A 26,231-nucleotide genomic window follows, 5' to 3' on the forward strand; every position below is an offset into this window, starting at 1 on the left:
TGGCGTTAAGACACATTTTAGCCATGGCTAAATTGAATAAGAATGCTGGCTTGAGGGGCTGAATATCCTCCTCCTGTTGTAATTAATGCTTCTAGAGTTTCATAACTGAGAGTTAACCTCCTAGCATAACCAACCAATCAGCTTGCAATCCAACAGCACCAGCAATCCAAGCACCAAGGGCAGTACTTTCCACCTTCTCCCCTGAACTCCCCAGAGTCACAGTACAGTGCGATGATTGGTGCACGCATGCTCTATATATGAACTAAGAGAGAATTGTGTCTTTAGTAATCGGTGATACACGGTGAGGGTTAACTGCACATTTGGCAGGTTAAAGGACACTTCACTAACTGAGGCCGACAGTAACTGAAATCCACGTCCAAATGTGCCTACCAGGCCGGGATTCTATTAATCAACAAAGAGACAGATCTGTGTAAAGATTGAACAGGTGAAGGGTTAAAGGAGTTGTTCTCTGTGTTTAAAGTAAGACTCCTTCTTCAGATTAAAGGGACCATTTGGCCCATGGTGTCTCTGCTGACTCTTTGAATGAGATGCTGACTGATGCCCCCTCAGTATCTTCTCTTTCCCAATTGCCTCGCTATTATTTTCCATCTCCGTTATTGTTATAATGCCCCGTTTGAAAATGGCTATTCAACCAGCTTCTAATATTTTTTTCGGGCAGCGCATTCCAGAACACAGTGTCTGTATCAAAAAGAAATTCTCTTCATCTACCCTCCACTTTCTTTGTGAATTATCTTCAAATTATTTCCACTGATATCCCAATCCTCCCACCAACGGAAATATTCCACTACCACTGTTGGAAGAAGAATTGGGGAGTTCACCCAAGATGCCATTCTCCCAATATTTATCCATGCAACACTATCAACAAACCAGGTTCTCCAACCATTATGCAACTGATGCTTGTGGGATCTTGCTATGCACCAATTGACTTTCGTGTTCCCCACTCCACAACAGTGGGAAAATGGCAACATTATTTCACTCTCTGTGGAAACTCTGAGATATCCCGGGGCTCTGAAAGATCTGATAGAAGAGTCTCCCTTTCATTTCCTTTGCATTTCATGTTATTTTTCTCTGTTCCCTCTCTCTTTCTCTCAATCTCACTCCCTCTCACCAACCCTTTCAACCTCTATCGCTTCCTCACTCTTTCTTATTTCACCTCTTTCCTCCCCTCACTCTTTCCCTTTTTCTCTCCCTCTGCTTCCCGCGTCACTTAATTTCTCCCTCTTTCCCTATCTGCTTCTCCATTAGTTTGTCTTATTCGGTCAGGCTTTCTTGCTCTGTTTCATTATGTGCGCCTCTTATTTCTTTGCTCTCCTTCTGCATCATCCTCACATGCTATCTTTCTGTGTCCATCCCACCCTGGCTTTTCGGTGTCTTTTGTTGAATTCTGTGCGATGCTCTGACTGTCTGGGACAGCGTTAATTGCCCATCGTTGGTTGCCCTTGAGAAGGTGATGGTGAGTCGCCTTCTTGAAGCGCTGCAGTCCATGTGGTGTAGGTAGACCCACAGTGCTGTTAGGGAGGTATTCCCAGTATATTAACCCCGCGACGGTGAAGGAACGGCCAACATATTTCCAAGTCAGGATGTTGAGTGGCTCGGAGGGGAACCTACAGGTATCCATGCGTCTGCTGCCCTTCCCCTTCTAGATGGTAGGGGTCGTGGGTTTGGGTGGCGCTGACAAAGGAGCCTTGGCGATTTGCTGCAGTGCATCTTGGAGATGGTACACACTGCTGCCAATGTGCTTCGCTGGTGGAGGGAGTGAATGTTTGTGAATGGGTTGCAGATCAAGCGGAGCTGCTTTGTCCTGGATGCTTTCGAGCTTCATGAGTGTTGTTGGATCTGCACTCATCCAGGCAAGTGGGAAGTGATCCATCAAACTCCTGACTTTTGCCTTGTAGATGGTGGACAGGCTTTGGGGAAGCAGGAGGCGAGTTACTCAGCGCTGGATTCCCAGCATCTGATCAGCTCTTATAACCAGAGTATTTCTTTGGCTGGTCCAGTCCAGTTTCTGGTCAATGATAACACCCAGGATGTTGATAGTTGTGGATTCAGTGATGGTACTGCCATTGAACGTCAAGCGTTGGATGATTAGATTTCTCTTGTTGGAGATGGCCATTAACTCACACTCTCAAATAGAAGTGTTGAGTACAAAATCAGGGGAAGTTACTCTGAACAAATATTAATCCCTGCTCAGACCGCAGCTAGATTAATACACCCAGCTCTGATCAACAGGCCTTTGCCTGTCATTTATGTGGCGCAAAGCTTTTTGCTTTGGTGAGTGAGGAGATGAGTTACACAGCCGGTTAATTTTTTTCTAATTTTAGGCCACTGTCGGTTTGTTAAATATTTGACCAAGAAGCGGAACTGCTCTTTCCCCAGTCGCCATCCTGTCTGACTCTGGATAGGAATGAGCTGTCCCTGGATATGATCCAGCAGATCACTGCCTGCCTGTGGGGACAATACACAAACCCTCAACTAATGAGTGTTCACATATCAACAGATTAATTCTTCAAAAAACGTGAAATACTGTGTGCAGATGCTCCATGAGCAAAGGATGTATACACAGACAAATATACACGCACAAAACCTGTAAGGTATTTGAAGATGATGTGAGAATATTGTGGGAAAATGTAACATTCATTACCCATCCCTAACGGCCCCTTGAGAAGGTGGTTGGTGATCCGCCTTCTTGAACCGCTGCAGTCCTGTGTGGTGTTTGTACACCTACAGCATTGTTCGGGAGGGAGTTGCAAGATTGAAGCCAGTGATAGTGCAGTAACAGTAATATAGTTCCAATCAGGATGGTATGCGACTTGGAGGGGGACATTCAATGATTGACCTCACATGTGCCCGCTGCCCTTGTCCTTCAAGGTGTTGGGGATCATGGCATTGGAAAGCCCTGTTGAAGGAGCTTTGGTGTGTTGCTGCAGCGCTTCCTGTAGAGGGTACACAATGATGCCATTGTGTGCCAAGTGGAGATATCCTCCCCATTCTTTGACCCGATGCCATGAGGCCTCACGGGATGTGGAGTGAATGTCGAGTGCTTCCTGGACCACACACACCTGACTCTGGTGAGCCTGCCCTGCCGCACGGGATCATTATCCCCAGGGATAGTGATGGGGCAGTCTGGAGCATTGGCTTCAGGGCATGAATGGGTGAGGGTGGCTATGTCAGGATGTTGATCGACTAGTCTGTGGGAAATCTCTCACTATTCAGTGTGGACTTTGTGTTCACTGTGGGCTCTCTGTTCACTGCGGGTCCGGTGTTCAGTGCAGGCCCTGTGTTGAGTGCGGGCTCTGTGATCAATTTGGGCTCTGTGTTCAGTGTGGGCCCTGTGTTCAGTGTGAGACATTTGTTCAGCGCGGGCTCTGTGTTCAGTGAGGGCCGTGGGTTCCGTGTCGGCCCTGTGTTCAGAGTGGGCCCGGTGTTCAATGTGGGCCATCTATTCAGTGTGCGATCCGTGTTCAGTGTTAGCCCTGTGTTCAATTTAAGCTCAGTATTCAGCTTGGGCTCTATGTACAGGGTGGGCACTGCCTTCAGACTGGGCTCTGTATTCATTGTGGGCCCTGGATTCTGTGTGGGCCCTGTGTTCATGTTGAGCTCTGTGTTCAGTGTGGGCCCTGTGTCAGTGTGGGCAGCTGTTAGAGTTCAGCAAGTTTTGAAGATAGTTGAGAGGCTGAAAAAGCCTAGAAAGGGGCATAAAATCAGGCCGAAGCTAAAAAAGGCCCCCATGAATCCAAGGAAGTGGAACAGGAGAAAGCTACAAACAGACATTAGAGTTAATGGAAGGACAGAGACCATACTTTCCTTCCAGCCTGCCTGATATTTCCTTCAAGACTCAGCCAAGTCATTCAAAATTTTGTGGCTTACTCACTGTTACTCCTAGATATTGAAGACCCCTCACACCCAGAGTACATCCTGTGCCATCTTTACAATCCCAGCTGAGGTTACCCCAGGGCAAGCGTGATCCCAGTTTGAAACCCAACTTGATAGAAACTAACTTTTATTTGTTTGTTTAGATACGTGGAGGGGGCTACTGAAGAGTCGCTGGATTCAGCTGATGAACTTTTAACAGAAGAACAAAGCGTTTATTAAAGAAGACAAGTGGAACTGCATTACAATATTTCTTCACCCACAACAATACCTTTACAGATATATACAGGTTTGTAAGGATAACACAAGTTAGAAAAGCTATCTTACACTCTATTGCTCACAGTAAATACAAAGTCCAATAGGCACCCTGCAGTTACATACACAGCACTCTGAAATCACGTGACAGTTGCCACCTCAACCAGATGCAATGGGTCTTTCCTCAAGTCCCCCAAACCCTTGCAACAACGTAAGCCAACTGCTCTCACTCAACTCCATCTTTCACGCAAAGGCTTTCAATCTCCATTCCTCACTTTCGAATCACCTCCTACATCAACACTTTCTCCCAGACGCCTTCCACAAAGCTTCACCTCCAGCGGTTCTGCTTCTGATGACTTTCTGCTCGGGGCCCCAAGATAAATCCAAACTGTTTCCATGCGTTCTCGCAGCACCGACTCAGCCGAAAGCAATATTTAACTTGCTGAGAGCAAAGTGTTACAGGGCCTCAGTTGTCTCTTTGGATCTTCTTGCCTCACGCAAGCTGTTCTCACTTTAAATTTACATTCTGAGGCTTCAAACTTTAAAATTGAAGCTTGGAGCCTTCTTCTGCCCGTCACTCTTAGCTCCAGTTATCAGGAGCTTTTCCAGTTTTCTGTCCTTCCTTTAACTCGAAGGCCTGCTTGGGACTTTCCCCTGTTTGTCTCCCTTGGATTCTTGTGGGTTCCTTTTGCTTGGGCCTCGCTATCTGAGCCCTTCTGGGTTTTTCCAACCTCGAAGATATCTTCAAAACCTGCCAAACTCCAACAGCTTCCAAATGAAAATGGCACTTTCTCGGTTTTCTGTGTGCGCCTGTGAGAGGACCTGAACTTCTAAGATCCTGTAGCCCAAATCTTCTTCTCAAGTTCGTTTACCTTAGCTGCAACATTCGTAAAAACCCTCGTTGTAAATGCCAGCACCATTTTAAAGTGAAACTAAAACTCAATTTGACATGTTCTTAACACACAGATACAGGAATGCAAATCAAACTTAACCGGTAAAGCCAACATGCATTCCTAACACTGACAGACACCAAAATAACTCACTTAAACTATCTCAATTAGATAGCAGCCCTTGCCAATATCAGTGCCTCCACCAAGCATTGCTCAACTTGGATTCATCGGCCGAGGAATGGTGCTCGCAGAAAAACTGCAGGAGATATTTTCCGTTGTCATGTTGGGTCTGACTCCATGAGATCCCATGTGGTCTGGATCCAATGTAGGAAGGCCAAAGACTTTAATTTCTGTAGCACCATTCACCACTAAAGGACGACTGAACCCCGCCCCCGCCACCCGCCCCCCCTCATTGCCAATTGACAGCTGCTGAGTTGTAGCTACTAACAAAAGGTAATGGACTCCCACCGTGAAGTAGGGTACATAAAGATCCCACAAACAACAATGTTTGATGACCAGCTTTAACTTTTTTGCTTGAGGGGTCAATATTGTCATCAGGGGAGAACACTTTAACTCTCCTTCCAACTGTGTGGATGTGATATTTTAGAGGCTTGGAGATTAGGGATCCAGGAAAATCAGATTGAAGAAATTTGACGAAGGGCTCGTGAGTAAATGGGGAGACTTTCTTTGGCTACAGCGAGTTGTTGTGACCTGCACCGCGCTGACTGAATGTACGGTGGAAGCAGTTTCAATAGCAACTGTCAAAAGGGGAAGTTGATCTGGAGATGCAAAACTTGGGAAAGTTCAGAGAGGGAGGGGGTAGAATTGGATGGTACATTCAAAGAGGCAGGACACGCGCGATTGGAAAAAGGGCTCCTTCTCTGCTGTGTAGCTTCAATTTAATCACAGCACATTGTTTCTAGAAAAGAACTCCATTTTAATCATTGCTCAGGATTTAATGCCACTGATTAATGAAAAACTTGCCTTGGAGACGCCTTTAATCGTTGATTCAATTTATTGTTGTTCCCAGTTACTGAATGACTAATTTAAGACGCCCCAGTCCTAGCCAATCTCTTCCAGGAGAGTGTGATTATTAACTACAGAATACTTTCTTAATTCGTATAAATAGCGCCCGCACTCCGATCATCTCATTGTGACAGGGAGCAGCTCAGCAGATAATGATGAAAGCATTGCTTTTAGTTCTTGTTGTCCTGGTACTGGTGCAGACCACCACTGCTCAACAAAGATCCTTCCCTTCTGGAACCGGAGGTGAGTATATCTCTCAGAAGCAAATGATTGACAAAATTGTTTTCAACCCTGGACCTGCATCTGTTCCCTCTCTACGTACTTCATCCCTCTCCATGAAAAGTCTCCGAGCCTGAGACTGGTGTGCATTTGATATCAGATCGTGATTTCTGCCAGATGTCCATGCCGCCTCAAAGGCTACGTATATCCACTTCGGAAACATCACCCGACAGTGACCTTGTCTCATCTGACCTGCCCCTGAAATCTTCATCCGGACATTGGTTACCTCTGGAGCTGCCAGTGCCAATATAAATCTGGCTGGGTCTCCCACATTATATCTTCCATAAAGTGAAGCCACACAAAGATCTGCTGCCTATGTCCTAACACTCACTGATCACCCTGTGCTCGTAGGACTATTTGTGATCCCCTTTAACCAACCGGTATCTCTATTTCAGATGTCACATTCTTGTTTTCAAATCCCTTTGGGATCTTGACCCTCCCTTTCCCTGTAATGCCCTCGAAACCAACAACCCTCTAAGATCTCTCCAATCCTCCAATTCCGGCCACTCGACAATCACCCATTTCACTCCCTCCCACATTGGCGGCCCTGCCTCGAGCCGCCTGGGATACGAAACCCAGAATTAATTCCCTAAACCTCTCAACCAACTCCCCTCTCCCTCTACTCCTTTCAGGCGCTCAATGAAATCGTGCGTTGGAAGAATTTTTTGGTAAACCGCCCTAGTGTCTCCCTGTGTGAGTCGGTGACTGATTCAATTTGATAACGCTCCTGTGAAGCTCGCTGGGGCGCTATGATAGGTCACAGGAATATATACAACTGTGTGTTTTTGTTGTGCGAGATAAGGAAGTCTCTGATAGTGTAGATGAAGAGAAAATGTTCCCACTTGTTGCTGGTGACCCCCACTAGGAGTCCAAAAGGATAAGAGGTTCAATAAGGAATCGGTACGGGAATTGAGGAGAAACCTCTTTAACCAAAGAGGGGTCAGGATGCGTGACTCGCTCCAAGAGGGAAAGGGTTGTGGTGAATAGTGTCGACACATTGAAGGGAAGGATAGTGTAAACGCATGTGCGAGACATGGGATTCCGTGTAAGACCATGTTGTCCATTACCCTCGCGTGAGTGTAACACAGAAAGACGCGGCTTTTTAATCAGAGAGTCACAGAGTGTGGAAGAGGCCCATCGGCCCATCGAGTCTGCATCGACACGTGAGAAACACCTGACCTTCCTACCTAATCACATCAACGAGCACTTGGCCCATAGCCTTGAATGTTATGACGTGCCAAGTGCACATACAGGTACTTTTTAAAGGAGGTGACACGAATTTCTCCCTCTGTACCAACAACCCCCTTTATCACGACCGCTTCCCCGACCCAGAAACAGTGACTAATGAGATCTTTCCCTGCTTGTTTTCAGAACTCATGTACGGATGCCGCCAAATTGGCGGGGATTGCCAAAAGAACCACTGCAAGAAGGAGTCAGACGAGATTCCCAACAAGTGTGCCGTGGGCTATCGCTGCTGCGTTTCTGAATGAGGACCGTGGCCAGTGAGGATGCGCCTCTGTCCGAGGCTCCGACAGCAGCTAACATGGATTGGCGTTTCATTCGGTCCCTAACCCTAACCCTAACCCTAACCCCCATGGCCCCTAACCCACCGCTTTCCAGAACCACGTGAATAAAGCCTCGCTGCATTGCTCACCGCCTCTTGTCCGTGTCACATTTCTCGCGTGAGCTGGCATGTGCTTCCATATAGGCAAGGGCGTGGTGCGCGGTGGGGTGATGGGGTGTGCCAGGTAGCTGCAGGGTCACATTTCCACCTGGCAGATTCCACAATGCTCTGCTCTGTGTAAGACCTACATCCCAGGTTCACTCATCACCGCCTCTTGCCCCCACCGACAGGGCAGATCCACCACATCCAGCAGGTAGGTGGTCCTGGGAGCCCTCAACAATTCCTTTGAAACCCAATGATGCCTCATGGCATCAGCACGAATATGGCCATTGGTGGCACCAGCTGGTTTACGCCTCATGGTGCGGCCGCAGCTAAGGAATGTATATAACGCACTGATGCACATCTGGAAGAAGCCCTCAGGGGAGCCGGAGTACAGGGAGCAATCTGGGTCAGTGCTATCAATGCCCAGCATGAAGACGGGCTCAGTAGCACCACCATTGAACGGGATGACTGATTTGTGAAATGCCGTGAACAGTTTTGGCCCTCTTATTGAAGGAAAGAAGTACTGGCATTGGAGTCAGCCCATAGAATGTTCACTAGGTTGATTCTGGGGATGGAGGGATTTATTTATGAGGAGAGGATGAGGTGGTTGGGCCTGTACCCATTGGAGATTCGAAGATTTAGAGTTGGCCTTATTGAAAAAGATGACATTCTTAGGGGGCTTGACAGGGTTGGATTCTTTTTTTTATTCATTCACGGGATGTGGAATTCAACTGGCTGGGCCAGCATTTATTGCCCATCCCTAATTGCCCGTGGAGAAGGTGGTGAGCCGCCTTCTTCAACCTCTACAGACATTATGGTGTAGGTACACCCACAGTGCTGATAGGGAGGGAGCTCCAGGATTTTGACTCAGCGACAGTGATAGAACGGCCGGTATATTTCCAAGCCGGGGTGGTGAGTTGCTCGGAGGGGAGCTTCCAGGTCTTGATGTTCCATGTGTCTGATGCCCTTTTCCTGCTCGATGGTAGTGAGCATGGGTTTGGGAGGCGATGTCGAAGGAGCTTTGGTGAATTGCTGCAGTGCATGTTTTCGATAGAACACACTGCTGCTACTGTGCGTCGCTGGTGGAGGGGGTGAATGTTCGTGGATGTGGTGCCAATAAAGTGGGCTGCTTTGCCCAGGAAGGTTATTCCCCCTTGTGGGAGAGTTTATGGACAGAAGGCATAAACTCAGTGTAAGGGTCGCCCACTAAAAACAGAGATGAGGAGGAAGGTAGTCAATCTGTGGAACTCTTTATTGCAGAGGACTGGAGAGGCTGGATGGTTAATTTTCTTCACAACTGAGATAGATAGATTTTTAATCAGTAAGCGAATCAAGGGTTATGAGGGAAAGGTGAGGAAAGCGGAGTTCAGGATTTTCAGATCAGCCATGGTCTCATTGAATGGGGGAACAGACTAGATGGGCCGAATGGCCTGCTTCTGCTCCTACACCTTATGGTGTTATAGGATAGACACCGAAAATGTGGGCCTGTGCCTCCTCTTGACAGGGGCAACAAACCCCATCATCCTCACCAACACACTTTCGGCAGGTTCATCTGACCATGAAAACAGTATTGGTAGGGGTGCCCACCTCACGGTTTAAGTGCAGGCCAAGGCCACTCTTTGCACTGATCGGACACACCAAATAAAATATCGAGACACAGGCTGATAGGGATGCTGAGGGAATGAATGAAAATGCTGCATATTTGAAAAGAATTTAATGCGCTCAGGAATTCCAAAAAGAGTTTTGCAGCCAATGACGTGTGCTACCATACAACAGTAAAGCTAAGGTTACACTAAACACTGTCTTAGCTACAAATTGGTGGCCTGCAATGTGAAATGAGTGCAAGTTAAACATGAATTCACAAGAGGATTATTGTTGATTGTATAATATACGTTACACATACAACTAAGGCAGACGTGAAAAATTGGCATGTTTTGAGTGGGAGAATGTGAAGGAATTGGGGAGAGTGCAGGAAATTTTCACAGGAATGGTTGCAGGGAAGAGGAACTTCAGTTCAGGGGATCGATTGAAGAAGTTCAGACTGTTCCCCTCAGAGAAGAGATGTTCGGGAAGAGAAATTTAAAAAAAACTGTTCAAAATCATGAAGGGTCTGGCACAGAGTCGATCGGGAGAAACTGTTCCCATTGAGGGAAGAATCTAGAATCAGAGGGACAGAGGTTGCAGGCGAGTGATGAATTATTTTACATTAATTGATAAAATACCCTACAGAAGTCACAGTATAGAGGCCATCAAGCTCAGTCGCAAAATCCATCAAAGCTCTGTCTTCCTCATAAAGGATTTCAGCTCCTCGCCTTTAAGAGTGTAACCGGATCTCCAGCCGGCAGCGGAACACAACAAGCCTGAATTCAAACGGCACAGCCTCCAACAATAATGGCACAAGTCTGCCGGGATACTCCTCAACTCGGGCTGAATGATGCAGGTTCACCAACCTGATCTTCAGTAACTGAAGCAGCTGAAGCAACTGTGTACTTGCTTATTCTCAGCCTCGACTTTTCTTCAGCCTGCCTGTACCGCACCACTGGACTCACGTGATATCAGATGCTGTTGGTAAAACGGAGTTATTTTAAAATCCCTGAGGGAAACTTTAAACAACTGTCATAACCTTTAATTTCAAGTGTTATGTCTGAGATGCGACTCTAAATATAGGAATCAGACCACCCGTTCTCGAGGTTTTGCATTAAACTAAATAAACCCATCGATTTACGCTCCCTTCCCCTCAATCTCAGACACCGCATTCCAGATCCGAACCCCTCTATGAACCCTCTCTCCCCCACACTATTGGGCAGTAGGTTCCTTAGCCTAACCACTCCACTGACCCTCCCTCCCGGAAACTTTCAGGCAGTGCGTTCCAGATCCTGACCCCTAGAGTGACACTCACTCCCCGACAATCACAGGCAGCGCATTCCTGATCCTAAAAACTCGATTAACCATGACTCTCCCATACTCTCAGGAAGTGCATTTCAGATCCTCACACATCGATTGACCCCCACTTTACCACACTCTCAGACAGCGCATTCAGATCGTAACCCCACTTTTGACCCTCCCTCCACCGCACTCTCAGGCAGGCCATTCCAGATCCTAACCCTTCGATTGACCCTCGCTCCCCCACAATCTCAGACAGCATATTTCAGATCCCAACCCCTGATTTGACCCTCCCTCCCCCACAATCTCAGGCAGCTCGTTTCAGATCCTAAAATCTCGCTGCATAAATAAAGTTTCTCCTCATGTGTCTGTCGCTCCTTTTACCTATCGCCTGCAATCTGTGTATCTCTACTTCGCAATCTTTCCCCCAATGGGAAGAGTTTGTCCTAATCCGCCAATCCCCTGAAACCCTCGTGATTTTGAACACCTGGATCCAATCTCCTTTCGACCTTCTTTTCTCCGAGGCGTACAGTCCCAACTTCTCCAATCGATCCACGTCGCTGAATTTTCTCATCCCTGGAACCATTCTCCTGAATCAGATCAGCACACTCTCTCCGCAATTCCGTCACATCCTCGCTAAAGTACCAAGAACAGGACACAATACTCCAGCTAATATAAATGCCACATACAGGTTCCACATAAGCTCCTTAGTTTTGTGATCTGTCCTCATGTAACTAAACCCTAAAATGTTGTCTACGTTCTTACATTGGAAAACTGTGCACTTTACTCACCCAATCTAAGACATTAAAAACCAAGAAGTTATGGACCAGTCTGCTCGAAATGCAGTGGAAATTCATCAGAACGACTCGTAGGGCAGGAAATTTCAGGCATAGTGCCGGGGCCGGCCCGACACGCCGATGTGTAAAATTTCACTTACACAAACACACGCGCACACACATTCAGTTGCACACACACTCAAAGCTCTCTTCTCTATCCTTCACTCACAAAAATATAGATGAAGATCGCCAGGCAGACACACACTGACTCTCACACACGAAAAAACGCGCACAAACGCCCACACAAAAACCCACTCCACTCACACCCACATATGCGCACACTCACAGACTCACATACACACATGAACATATACTCAAGGAGAGGCACAAAAACACTCTGAAATGCACAAACAGTATACACACAAACAGCTACACACACACAAACATACATACTCAATCATACACACAAACAATCTCACGCCCTTACACAAACACACGCAGAGACTCACAGACACACACAAACACTCACAGAGACTCACAGGCACATAAACACACACACACTCACTTACACGCAAACCCACACAAACACACATTCACAAACGCACACACACGCTCTTTCACAAACTCACAGTCGCAAACACAAACACACACTCACACAAACACAGTCACAAAAGCACACACGCTCACACACATACTAACACAAGCACATTCACAAAGACACGCAAGCACAAACACACACGCTCACGCACATATTCACACATGCACACAGTCACAAAAAGACACACATGCACACTCGCACACTCACACAAACACATAGTCACAAACAGACACACAAACACACATGCTCACGCACATACTCACACAAACATATCATCGCACGCACATGCACATACAGACTCGCACACAAATGCAAATACACACACATTAGCTACACAGCCATATTAGACACACCATCACACAGGCACTCTCGCAACCACAGCCTGTGAGGGTTAATAAGTTATGAGGTGTCAGTGCAGAAATTTTCTGACATCCAACCACATCCTCCACAGCACAACCACCCCTCCCAACATGGCGGTACCCCGACGCACATAAGAAATGAGACACGGTCAAGAGGCGGTCATCAATGAAGCCAGTTTTATTCACATGACTCAGAAAGCAGTAGTTCAGGGGGCACGATGGCGTACACAATCAAGCGAATCCGGAATTCAATTCAGCTTCCATCTAAGAATCAGGCAGTGTCTCCATGCGTTCCAAACCCCCTTCAGGGAGCCCGCTGCTTCTTGCAGCACCCGGAAGCCTCGATGCACCTGTAGGTCGCCTGGCTTTCACGCGCTTTACACTGAGTGATAGTGCAGTGCCAACCAAGGCTTTGACATCCCAGCGTCACACCTGAAAGGCACAAAAGGAAGAATCAGGTGAGGCCCCATTCACACATCGTCATGGATTGCTGCCAGAGAAAGAGAGAATGTGCAAGATCCAGGGGTAAGGCAGGACAGCGGGACCAGATGAGGGCGCTCCTTCAGACAGCCAACGCAGGCTCGAGGGGTTGACTGGCCTCCTCCTGCACTCTAAAGATGCCATGAAACTGTGGTGGCTCTCGACTTGCGCAGAACAGGATTATGCCCGCAGTTTTATATTTCGGACAACCCTTCTGCTGCCACGTATCTGTCCACCCCGCATGACCCTTGGGCTGCCTGCTCCTCGATGTTACAGAAAGCGATTTAACGCTGCCCAAACTCCAGTCAATGAACGGCACCAACAAGTGGCATGTTAGCCACCTTCCCTCGGAATCCAAAAGCTTTGCCAATCGCTGTACACTCGGCTATCAACATCTGCGGTGGTGGTGGGGTGTTGGTTATCATGGACCAGAACCTGAACTGGGTCATCCATATGAATACTGTGGTTACAAGAGCAGGTCAGAGGCCGCGGATTCGCTGCGACTCCCTCCCTAACAGCGCTGTGGGTGTACCTACACCACACAGACTGCAGTGGTTCAAGCAGGCGGCTCACCACCACCTTCTCAAGGGGAAATTAGGAACGAGAAATGAAGCCAGTGTAAAGGAAGAATAATAAATTCTGTGACGAGCAGATGACCCGCCTTGGCTCCCCCACGGCTGTCCACCATCTTCAATTCAGGAATGCAGTGGGACATGCTCCACTTGCCGGGTTGTGCGCGGCTCAGGACGCTGCTGAACGCAGCCCTTGCCCTCCACATCGCTCTGAGGTCTGGTTTCACTCCATAGAAAACTGCGCAGAGCTCCCTCGCCGGCCCTTATCTGTCAGGAGACGCCGCACCTCACACGCCAGGTCAATGACTGTGAGCTGGAGTGTGGGAGGTAGCTGCTATGGGTGCAGCACTCCGAGAGACACTCAATAGGTGTGCACATTGCACTCCGCACACAAACCGTGTCCTGATGGATAAATTACATTGGTGTACACTAAAGGATATTGTACACAATGGGTCAGGTTCAGAATCCGGAAATAAATTGGTCAGGTTCAGAGTCCGGACACATCAGTGTCATGGTCAATGTCAGGACACAGCATTGTCAGTATTCTGACACAGAATAGTTAGCAACTGGTGGCAGGATGGACAAGGTCAGTGTCCAGGAACACGCTGGTCAGTGTCTGGACACAGTACGGTCAGTGTCAGGACACAGCACGGTCAATATCCGGACACAGGAGGGTCAGTGCTTGTGCCCGAACAGACCAGGATCAATATCCGGACACAGAAGGGTCAGGGTCCGAATTTGGAATTGTCGGGGTGCTGTAACAGAAGTTTCAGGGCCCGGAAATGGAATGTGAACTTGAAATGTCTAAGCATAAGTTCTTGAGGAGAAATTGTGGAGACTGGAGCGCACAATTAAACTGATCCTTTTGTTTTGAAATAGTCAAAATGCCAACTTATCTCTTTCGTCAATTTTTAAAAATCCATTCATGGGATTGGCCGTTGCTGGCTCGACCAGCATTTATTGTCCATTCCTAATTGCCCCTTGCTCAGAGATTATTTAAGAGTCAAACCCCCCCCCCCCCCCCCGCCCCTCTCCAATCCCATTGCTGCGGGTCAGGAGTCACATGTAGGCCAGGCTGGGTAAGGATGGCAGAAATCCTCCCCTAAAGGGCATTAGTGAAAGAGATGGGTTTTTACGACAATCGACCATGGTTTCATGGACATCATTAGACTTTTAATTCTAGATTTTTATTGAATTTTAATTCCAACATCTACAGTGGTGGGATTCCATCAATGGCACCACATAGCTTTATCCTGGCTCACTGGATCATTACCCCAGCAACAATGCCATTGCAAAATCACCTCTCCTGCAGGGACCATTGTGCATCCAAATGTTGCAGTTGATGTTAAAGTCCAGATCAAACAAAATGTAACTCATTGGCAGCGCTGGCTCAGGGATGACATATCCTCGTCCTCTCTCTATCATTTGCTGTGATACGACAGGTGGTATTTACCAGGCTGATCAACATCCCAAGGGAAACTTGGACAAGCTATCGTGACAATTTTGCAATTTGCATTTATTACGCCCAGGCTTGTGCACTGAATTCAAAAGTACTGAGTCCACTATCGCCTATTAACAACAACAAAAAAAAAAGACTTCAACACACGCAAAAGGTTACAGTTACACAGTTTAACACTTCCCCAGATTTCTACTTTAACCAAACTCCCAACTACACAGCCCCTTTAAAGCAACATTTTAAATCAATTCCAAATTATTAACACACCCAGGAATATTGCCACAAGGACCCGCTGGTTAGTGTGATTTCAAAGGCTTTTCACTCAACTTTGGTTACTGAGACAGCAAACTTCTGCAGGGGGGCCTGAGGGGTTTGGGCGGTGGCAGAGCTACAAGCTTCTTCCCCAAGTCTGTTTCTCGTGCATGCACCTTCCAAGATCTCACTCGGCCACACCTTACACAGCCTCCCACCCTTCTTCAAATATATTTCGTCCTTTTTGATCTGTAAATCTCATTCTTTCAACTAGTTTTTAGCAGTTACTTTTCCCAGGATATACAAAATTTTCCATGTTATCATTATGCACAACACTGTTTGGAAGAATCACATTAATAACCCGGCCTTATTTGCCTTGTCCGGTGTAAAAATCTCATAATGTAACTTTGAAGATCAAGCACTTCATCACTTATCAAAAAATGCAAATTTCATTCACACCATCTCTGCTGACACCTCACCCAAGCTTACTCATCTCCATTTCAAATGCTTGTTTTACATGACACTTCTTTGGACCTTAAAACCTTGCAGTCTAACTAGCTCTACTTTGGTTAGATTAGCCACACAATCAGAACCATACACACGCACACACACACACACACTCAAACACATACAAACACAAACAATCATGCACACTCGCACACACACACATACACACAAGCATGCAAACACATATACAAAATACACACACGCACACACACACACACTCAGACACACACACATGCAAACACACAGGCATGCACACACGCAAATGAACACACACACACAAAAGCACACACAAACAAACATGCACACTCACACACAGAGATATATAAACACACAGACACACACAACCACGCTCACACAAAAAAGCATGCAGACTCGCACTAACACACAAACATATATACACACACGGACACAAATGCACGCACACACAGACATACACAAAACACACACATGCACAGACACACACAGACGCACACTCACACATAAGTGTACATAGAAACACGCACATGTACACAGAGAAGTGCACGCACACACACATACACACAAGCCTGCTTTAAAGTACCCCACAATAATATTAGGAAAAAATATGTTAGTTAATTGACAGCATTGTTCTATATATTAGTTCATCATTGACGTGTTTACCTGTGGCTATATACCTTACATACCGTCTCTAATCTGCGACCATAGCCTCAGCCAGCGCAAGGAACACAAGGACCAAGAGCAGTACCTTCTTCATTATTCCCCAAGCTGCTCAGAGTAAGAGGTGTGGAAACTGCGGCTCTGAAACTCTTAATATGAGCTCAGGGAGGAATCTGTAGTTAATCTTCACACACACACACACACACAGACACACACGGTGAAGAGTGGCTAATCTTTAAACTTCTTAAAGGAACAGCCCGTAGCTGAGGCCGGCAGGGACAGGAATGAGATTTCGAATGGACTTAATGGATTTAAAAGATAACTTAAACTCAAGCCAAGGTATCATTAATAAATGTGTGTGTGTGTGTTTGGGGGGGAGCGGGGGCGCAATAATATGAGCAACTATTGAACTAGGGTAGGTTAAAAGGAATCCTTTGCCGTGATTAATGTAAGAATCCTACAGCAAACAAGGAGTCCATTCTTCCCATCGTGCCCATGTTGGCACAATCATTCCACCTCAGTCTCTTCTCCTTCCCCATCGCCCTGCGATTAAAACAAATCATTTCGATTCTTTGCCCCGATTCCCTTTTGAAAGATGCTCATTCGGTCTGCTCCTGCCACCAGCTGAGGCAGCGCATTCCTGATCAGAACTCTCAGTGTGAAAATCAATTCTCCTCACTTTCCAACTGATCCATTTCAGATGATTTTCAACGCGGTTCTATATGAAAGTGACTCCCCCACTCTGGACACCATTCCATTGTCAATACTGGAATGAGACTTGCGCAGATCTCTTCCCAGTGCCCCAGTGGGAACAATATTTATCCAACAACCAATGTCACTAACACCACTTGCCTGGTGTTGCATGGTTGATGGTGGGATCTTAATATGAGACCATCGCCTTCCATGTGTTCCTAGATTTGACCAATGGCGACACTTCAACGCGGTCACTTTGTCTGTGCTACACGTTGGAAATTCTTATGCTGGGAAAGATGCTGTATAAATGAAAGTCTTTATTTCTCGCCCACATTTGTCTTCATTTCCTTTCCTCTCTGCCATGTCCTCTTTCTTTATCTCAACCAAATCTCTGTCTCTACCTATCCATCCACATATTTATTTTTCGATCTATCTATCTATATATCGAGCTGCCTATCTATCTATCTATCTATCTATCTATCTATCTATCTATCTATCTATCTATCTATCTATCTATCTATCTATCTATCTATCTATCTATCTATCTATCTATCTATCTATCTATCTATCTATCTATCTATCTATCTATCTATCTATCTATCTATCTATCTATCTATCTATCTATCTATCTATCTATCTATCTATCTATCTATCTATCTATCTATCTATCTATCTATCTATCTATCTATCTATCTATCTATCTATCTATCTATCTATCTATCTATCTATCTATCTATCTATCTATCTATCTATCTATCTATCTATCTATCTATTAATATATCTAATTATCGATTAATGTATCTATCGATCTGTTACCAATCTGCTTATCTATCCACTTATCTATTTATTGATCTATCGACCTGTCTGCCAATCTATCTGTCTGTCTGTCTACCTATCCTTCTACCTGTCTATCTATCCACCAATATACCTATCCTTCGACCTGCCTATCGTTCGATCTATATATCTATCTAACTAACTAACAATCTAACGATGTATCCATCTTTATCCTTCTTTGCTTTCTTTTCTCTCTATATTTATGTTCCTCTTCATTGCTCTGTCTCCGTGTCTTTGTAACCTCTGTGCTCATTTTCTCAGCCTCTCTATCTCTCTATCTCAGCCCACGCCACTTCACGGATGCCCCTTTTTGGGATGCTCGATCTGTTCTGAATCTGTCCCATTTGCACGAAGGGAGTTCCACAACATGATCGAGTGTATCCTCCATGTGAAGACAGGATTTGTCTTAACAAGGACTATGCGGTGTTCGCTCCTATCAAAACGATTGTGTCCAGGGCCAATTGCGAGAGGTCGCCTGGTCTGCACAGGTCAAGCAGGTTTATGCTTGCTGTTTGGTTCCTTTAACACTTGCCGCAGGCGAGGTGATCTGGTCACCATAGTCCTCACATGTAGCAATGTTTACAATTCCGTCATGGAAGTACCTCGGTTAGATGTGTCCTTCAAGGTCGGCTAAACTGGATAAGCCGTGGCGATATCGAACCACTCTTGGTGTTGGATATTTCAGTGCCTCACTCACTGAAATGTGGCTGATATTGCTGACTCATTCCCAATGGATGAAGCGATACGGTCTGTCCGTAAGCATGATCCAGGACTCCCTTTCACTTGCCATTTCCTCACACCACCCTGTTGTCATGCCCACATGTCCATCCTTGGCCTGCTGGAATGTTCCAGTGAAGCTCAACGCAAACTGGAGGAACAGCAACTCGTCTTCCGACTAGGCACTTTACAGCCTTCCGGAATGAATATTGTGTTCAACAACATTAGATGATGAACTCTCTCCACGATCCCCACCCTCTTTCCGATCCCCCTATTTTCCAATAATTTATACACATATTTTCTTTTCCCAACTATTTCCATTATTTTTAAAAGTATTTCTATGCTTTGTTTTATCTCTACCTTTTTGCCTATTTCGATCCCTTGGCCCACACCACCCCCACTAGGTCAGGTTTTCAGGGCTGCAAAGTGTAAGCATTGCCCTGGCGTTTCATGACCTCCCCTATCTCAGTGACACAACAATCCGAGAGAGAAATGAGGCACGGACAAGAGGCGGTGACCAAGTATGGTGTAACCGAGGGATATGGCGACGGGAAATGAGCACAGTGCTACGAGTGTGTTCTAGGCAAGAGCTACAGAAATCAGAGCTGTGCACCGTGCTCCAAGTGTGCTCGAACCGAGGGATATGGAGACTACAACTGTGCACAGTGCGCCAACTGTGGACTAACCGAGGGATATGGAGACCAGAACTGTGCACAGTGCTCCGAGTTTGGTCTAAACGAGGGATATGGAGACCTGAACTGGGCACAGTGCTACAAGTGTGGTCTCCCTGCTAAATATGGAGACTGGAATTGTGCACATTTCCCCAAGTGTGGTATAACCGAGGGAATTGTAGACCAGAAAAGTGCACAGTGCTCCAAGCGTAGTCCTACTGCCTAAATATCGGGACTGGAACTGTACACAATGCTCCAGGTGTGGTCTAAGCGAGGGAAATGGAGATCATAAATGTGCACGGTGCTCCAAGTGTGGTCAAAATGCGAAATATGTAAACTGGAACTGTGGACAAAGCTCCTAGTGTGGTCTAACTGAGGGAAATGGGCATAAGGAATTTAGAACTAAGATGGGCAAATGGAGTTAAGGTAAAGATCACATATGAACTATTTGAACGTCAGTAAAAGCAATTAAGGGTCTGAATGGCCTCCTTCTGTTTCTATGAATGCTTCCACAGATTAACTACTGTGAGAGGCACTAGCCTCCTTACAAACCTATTGCAGACATTCCTTTGTGTCATCTGCAAATTTCGAGACATTGCTTTTAGTTCCCTCATCTAAATCATTGACATATGTTGTGAATAACTGGGGCCCCATTTCCAATCCCTGAAGTACCCCAATAGTCACTGCCTGCCATTCAGAAAAATATCAGTTTCATCGTACTCTTTGTCTCCTGTCTTCCAACAAGTTTTCTATCCATCTCAATACACTAACCCCAATCCCATGCGCATTAATTTCACACCCTAATCTCTTACGTGGGGCTTTGTCGAAAATCTTCTGAAAGTCCAAATAAACCACACCCAGAGGCTTCCCCTCATCAACTCTACTAGTTACAGCCTGGAGAAATTCCAGTAGATGCGTCAAGCATGATTTCCCTTTCAGTAATCCACGCTGAATCTGTCCGATTCTGCCACTGTTTTCAACGTTCTCAGCTACTAAATCTTTTATAATGCACTCTAGAATTTTCGCCACTAACGACGTCAGGCTGACTGGACTCTAATTACCTGGTTTCTCAATGCCTCCCTTTTTAAATAGTGGGGTTACATTAGCTACCCTCTAATTTTTAGGAGCTGTTCCAGAGTTTATAGAATCTCGGAAGCTGACCACCAATGCATCCACTATTTCGAGCGTCACTTCCTTAATCACTCTGGGATGTAGATTATCAGGCCCTGGGGATTTACCCGCCTTCAATCCCATCAATTTCCCCTGTAAAATTTCCCTTCTAACACTGAATTAATTCAGAACCTCCCACTCACTAAACTCTGTGTTCCCCATAATTTCCGGTATGTTATCTGTGTCTTCCTTTGGGAAGGCAGAAACAAAGTATATATTTAGTTGGCCAGCCATTTATTCGTCCCCCATGACAAATTCCCCAGATTCTGACTGTAAGGGCCCTACATTTGCCTTCACCAATCTTTTTCTCTTCACATGCCTATGGAAGATTTTAGAGTCAGTGTTTATGTTCCCCGCAAGCCTACTCTCATGATCTATTTTTCACTTCCTCATCAATTCTTTGCTGAATTCTAAACAGCTCCCAATCCTCAGGCTTGCTGTTTTTTCTCGCCAATTTGTATGCCTCTTCCTTGGATCTAAAGCTATCTCTAATTTCCTTTGTAATACATGTTTTTTTCCATTTTTCCTGTTTTACTTCTTCACCAGACAGGAATAAATAATTGTTGCAGTCCAACCATGCGCTCTTTGACTGTTATCCATTGCCAATCCAGCGTCCTCTATTTAAGTAACATTTCCCAATCCTTCATAGGCAACACGCTCCTCACACCATCGTAGGTTTCTTTATTAACAATCGGGACGTTAGTCTCAGAATCAACAACGTCACTCTCCATCTTGATGAATAATTCTATGGTGGGTGATGCGGGTGGGGTGGGTGTGAGGATCTCATCATCATAAGATAGTCATCGGAAAATCCAACAGGGTTTTCAGGAGAAGCTTCTTCACCCAGTGAACCATAAAAATAGCAATCTCACTGCTCACCACGCCCACCCCCCATTGGTGGCTTGCTAAGTGTTTGCCTCTGAGGCAGAACTGCCTTGTCACGAGTCGCCATCCTGCCTAATGGAGGACATGGCTCAGTAGGTGGTGTTCCTGCCTCTTGTCTGGGAGTTTCCGGGTCAAGTTCCGCTCCGTGACATGTCAGCCTTGGGCGGAGAGGACGTGGCCAGGTTCGAATTGGACGGTATCCAACACGTTAAACCTTCCATCATGCTCTCGCTATTATTCAAAGGGGTAAAGTGTGTGAGTCCGTGTGTGTGAGAGTGCGAGAGTGTGAATGTGTGTGTCTGACTGTGTAAAGTGTCTGTGAATATGCAAAGTGTGTGTGAGTGAGTGTGAGAGTGAGAGTGTGTGTGTGAGGATGTGTGTCTGAGAGTGTGTGTGTGTGAGAATGTGTTTGTATGTTTGTGTGTGTTAGTGTGTGTGTGAGTATCTTTGTGTAGGTGTGTAAAGTGAGTGTGTGGGAGTGTGAGAGTGAGTGTGTGAGTTTGTCTGTGAGTGTGTGTCTGAGTGTATGTGTGTGTGCGATTGTGTGTCTATGAAAGTGTGTGTGAGTGTGAAAAGTTTGTGAGTGTGTCCTGTGTGTATGAGTGAGTGTATGTGAGTCTGTGTTTGTGAATGTGACTGTTTAAGTGAGTGTGAGTATGTGAGAGGGATTGTCTGAGAGTGAGTGCGTATGTGAGTGTGTTTGTGCATGTGTGTATGTGTTGATGTGTGTAAATGTGCGTAAGGGGATGATGCAATCTAGAAACCCTGTGTGACACCCTATGGATAGGCATGAGGAATTAACTGTCCCCGAAGGTCGAATAGACCCTCACGGTCTATCGGTGGGGACAGCGTACATCTTCAGCACTACCCCCAAGATTGTGTAGCCTGGTGCCTTCACCTGATCCTTGAAATCACATGGTGTGAATCAGCTGAATGGTGATGGTAGAGTGGGGGTGATATGTCGGGCCATGATGTTACAGGATGGGGTTGAATACAATTCTGCTGCTGCTGCTGGCCCGGGGCATCTCATGGCTGCCCCGTTTGGAGCTGCTGGAACTGCTCTGAATTTAAAACAAATAAAAATACATTGAAAAACTCTGCTCTGAATCTATGCTGTTTAGCACGATGGGAGTTCCAAACAACATAATGGCGTGTGTTCTGATGATTTTTCTTCACAGGGGCTGTGCGGTAATCACTCCTCCCCATGCCACCATGAGCAGAGGGAACTGCGCCGGGTAGATTAGTGAGGATGCGCTGAAGTGAAACTTCCCCATCTTGTTGGTTCTCTCAGCTCCTGCTGCAGGCCAAGTCTGACAGATATCTCCTTCACGGATCGACCAGTATGTTCAGGCATGGTGTTACCAAGCCACTCTTTGCAACGCACATTCAAGGCTCCCACCACCGCCCCCCCCCCCCTCCTCGACTAGATGACATCCTGTGTCGCATTGTCCTCAGATGTCTCCCAATTGTTGATTGTCATGGAGGAGAACAGGTTGATCACCCGAGGGAGGGAGGGAGGGTGGGAATCAGAATGAGGTGTCCGTGTCTCTCTTCAGCTTCATGACATGTGGGGTTGGGGGTATTGATCAGTAATTAAGCGGAAACGTTCTTTCCTGAGTTTTATCTCTTGTTTTGAGTCTTCATAGATGCTGTAGGCAAGGTTGAGGTTTTCATTATTATTTTTTGAACTTAAATTGGCGAGGCCAGCATTTATTGCCCAAGCCTAATTGCCCATTTTCAGAGGCCATTTTCAAGAGTCAGCCACATTGCTTGTATGTCAGGAGTCACATGTAGACCAGACCGGTTAAGGAATGGTAGATCTCCTTCCCTAAAGGGCAATAGTGAACGAAATGGGAATTTTTGACCATTGGTAATAGTTTCATTGGTCATTGTTAGAATTGTTACCTCTAGATTTTTGTGGAATTCAAATTCCACCATCTGACATGGCGGGATTCGAACCTGGGTCCGTAGAGCATTACCCTGGGTCTCTGGGTTACCAGTCCAGTGGAAGAAACTCTATGCCACCGCCCCCACCCATGGCCACCCTACGCCCTACCAGTGTGCCTTCATACCTTGAGGGTCTGCTTGGCAGAACATACCCAGGGATCGCAAGGGGTGAACCTGGGGCATTAGGAATTAGGTACGAAACTGTGGGGGTGACTGTTTTGGCTCTACTGAAAGCCAGTGTGGCCCGCCAGATCATGATCTCCCCTCCCTCCCTGTAGATATGGTAACACACCGATCTGAGTGAGAAATGAGAAACTGATAAGAAGTGGTGATCAACACAGCCAGTTTTATTCACGTGATTCAGAAAGCAGAGGGTCATCGGCCATTGGACCTACGGAATGTAGTAGAGCCTGAATGACAGAAATTCCGGTTCGCTTCAGTCGGAGCCTCAGCCGGGTCTCGCGGAGGGACATAATTCCTCCGGATTACTCCAAGAGGTTGGCAGCACCTGAACATGAACGGGAGGTTTGATTTGTCTTAACATGGGAATCTGCTACAGAAACTTCCAACCTCGTCACACAGCATGATAGGGGCTTGGAATCAGTAAGAATGATCTCATTAGTGACTCTGGTCAGAACCGCTGGGCGTCCACGTGCCCCTGAACCAGGTGTGGTCTAGCCAACGCACACGGAGACCAGAACTGTGCACAGTGTTCCAAATGTTGTGTAACCGAGGGATATGGAGACCGAACGGTGCACAGTGCTGCGATTTTGGTCTAGCCGATAGATATGAAGACCAGAACTGTGCACAGCGCTCCACGTGTGGCCTAACCGAGGGGTGTGGAGACTAAAATTATTGACTGTGTCCGAGTGTGGTCTAACCGAGGTATATGGAGACCAGAAATGTGCTCTGTGCTCCTAGTGTGGTCTAACCAAGAGATATGGAGAGCAAGACTGTTCACAATGCTCTAAATGTGGTCTAACTGATATATATGGAGTACAGAACTGTGCTCAGTGCTCCGACTGTGGCCCAACCGAGAGCAATGGAGACCAGAATTGTGCACAATGTTCTAAGTGTTGTCGAAAAAGGGATATGGAGCCTAGAACTATGCACAACCAGAATGATACAATTTATGCAACAACTTCATGAAATTTCACACGGTGCCTCATGAGAGCATGTTAGAAAAATGAATTGCCACAGGGTCACATGAACAGGTATTAGTGACAGGTGACGCAAAGCTCACTCGATAAGGTTGGATTGAAGGGCCATCTCGAGGAAGGAGAGAGGGGTGGATAGTTTTACAGTGGGAACTTCCAGCCTTGGTCCCAATCAGCTGAAGAAACGGTCGCCAATGGCAGGCCAGTTAAAATCTCAAATTGGGCAGGAGGACAGAATTGGTGGCGCGCAGGTATCTGGAAGGTTTATTGAGATGGAGGAGATTGCAGGTAGACAGACGGGCGAGACGATGGAGAGACTGGGAAACATTCTGTATGCTTAGTTCAAGATATCACCAAGGGGCAGCATGTGGATGGGAAATGTCAGGTGGCTGAGGAAAGCTCCTCGGTGGTTGTTAGTTGAGGTTGGGTCATTAAAAATAAAGTGCCCAGTTTTTGAACAAGGCTCACCCTGAGGCTGACAGCTTTCTGTTTGGAAAGGATATTAATGGTCATGTAACAAAGATTGTCCAATGACATTAAGATAGCTGTCAGCCGTGATCCAATTAAATGAGACTACAGGTTTTTAGGGGCTGATTGGCCAATTCCTGTTTCAGCGAATGTTTCTAGATTTTGGAAACTGAGAGATAACCTCTGTGGATGACCTGCCGATAAGCTTGGTCTCCATCAGCATCAGCAGTCCCAACACCTAGAGCAATGCTTTACACATCATCACCTGAGCTCCCCAGAGTCACAGTGAGATGACTGGTGTACGGAGGCTCTTTATACGAACTGAGAGATAATTCTGTCGCTGATAATCACAGACACACGGTGAGGATTGGCTCAACTTTGTGCACGTCAAAGGAACACTTCACTAACTGAGACCAACAGTAACTGGAATCCACATCCACATTTGCCTCCCAAACCGAATTTTATTAATCAGCAGAGACACTGATATCTGAAATGATTTACCAGGTGAAGGATTAAAGGAATTCTTCACTGCAACAAATTTAGAATCATTCAGCAGTGGTGATGGCCATTTGGCCCATCGTGTCTCTGCTGGTTCATTGAGAGGTTTACCGAATTATGCCTCCTCCATCACTTCTCTTCCCCTATCGCCTTGCCATTATGTCCCATGTCAACTCTTGATACAATTCCCCTTTTGAAAGTTTCCATTGAATCTGTTAACTTTTCGGGCAGCACATTCCAGATCACAACAACTCGCTGTGTCATAAAATAATTCTCTATATCTTCCCTCAACTTACTTTGTGAATTATCATCAATATATTTCTACTGATTTCCCAATCTCCCACCCTGGAATAGACCCCACTGCCACTACTGGAAGAAGAGTTGAGGAGTAACAAATGATGCCATGGGACCAATATTTATCTGGCGATCAGTATCAATGATACAGATTCTCCAGCTATGTTTCCACCGGTGTTTGAGGGAGCTTGCTGCGGGCAAATTGACTTCCATGCGTCCAGTCTGACACAAGTGATGACATTTGAACAATAATTCACCACCTTGTTCTGAACGCTGGTGCATTCTGCCGTTCAGCTGCTTCTCCAGATTTCCGCTCCTGTGCTTGACGTAATGCCTCCAGGCGTCATGTACTCTGGGCTCGAAGTTGGAGG

This window comes from Cetorhinus maximus, unplaced genomic scaffold, assembly GCF_964194155.1.
Source record: "Cetorhinus maximus unplaced genomic scaffold, sCetMax3.hap1.1 HAP1_SCAFFOLD_52, whole genome shotgun sequence".
Taxonomy (NCBI): Eukaryota; Metazoa; Chordata; class Chondrichthyes; order Lamniformes; family Cetorhinidae; genus Cetorhinus; species Cetorhinus maximus.